A 1,215-nucleotide genomic window follows, 5' to 3' on the forward strand; every position below is an offset into this window, starting at 1 on the left:
GGCGGGCATACTACTTCTCTTGGTGGGAAACCGACCAAAATGGGTAGGTGGGTTTTGAATCTTTCGCAAGAGAAAGACAAGGTAGTCAGGCGAGCTGGGTTCTTAGCACTCTAGCTCAGCAAGTTTTTGTTCAGCGAGTTCCCCGTGTATAGGGTTAAGTCCTTTTTCTTGCCATTAGCAATCAGATTGGCTCGGGGTGCTCAGTATCCTCTAGCCCCCATGTTCTTAGGCCAAGTTTACTCTCAATTGGATCTGCTTCACAGAGATGAAGTTGAAGGCGATTTTTGCTATACGATTACCTCGTCCTTTCACTGTGCCATTCTCTAGGTATTTGTGACTGTTCTTTAGTTGCTTTAGAAAAATGTAGAAATTTGAAGTTTGTAAAAGACAAGTTCTAGGGATCCCCTGATGTAATTAAAGGTTTATGTGGTAGTTTTACTGATAGCCATCCTATTATCTTTTATTGGGCTAGTTTGAAAGGTGGTGGCCTTAATCTGGTTGAATTATTTGACCAAACAAGGCACTTAAAGTGGTGTTCTCCGAGGGAGTTCAGCCCTGGGTTTGCTTGTGACTCTGTATTGGCTTCTTTCCTTAACTCTCTAGGAAATACTTTTGACTTACGTCTTGGTGATGAAAATAATTTGGCCTACTTGGCTTGTGTTAGTCCTTCATGGCTTCCAATGCCCTCCTTAGGTGGCCTCAGGTATACCTATTACTCAGCACACCGGGTACTCTAGCAATTTGGTTTTGATCAGGATATCCCACCAATGTTTAAGGATGTAGTGCATTCTCTCCCTTCTTTGGACCCGTTCTTGAGGCTCCTGGCCTTCTCTTATTGGTCACGGATAAGTCCTTAATTCGTTGTGCCCAACTCTTAAAAGGGAGTCTTTGCTTCCAGTGGTTTTGTTGGCTACTGGAGAAGAGTTCAGAAATCTGTTGTTGATCACATTGGTTTCGGCAAGATTGGGAGAGTTCCCAATCCTACTATTCTTTCTGCTCCTACATCCAATAGGCGCCTATCCCTCCCTACTGCTGGTATTGTATATGCTACCACAAGCAGTAAGACAGGGTTCGCAGAGTGGCATGCTTCTACGGGTGGTTGGGTGTGTTATGCATAAGATTTTCGAGAGACTTGGTCAAGATGTGACCATATTGTTGGTGCATCTTCTAGTGTGCCAATTAAAAGCGGGGTAGTAGAGGCAATTGGTGCTGCCA

This window comes from Quercus suber, unplaced genomic scaffold (assembly GCF_002906115.3).
Source record: "Quercus suber isolate HL8 unplaced genomic scaffold, Cork oak 2.0 scaffold_1, whole genome shotgun sequence".
Taxonomy (NCBI): domain Eukaryota; kingdom Viridiplantae; phylum Streptophyta; class Magnoliopsida; order Fagales; family Fagaceae; genus Quercus; species Quercus suber.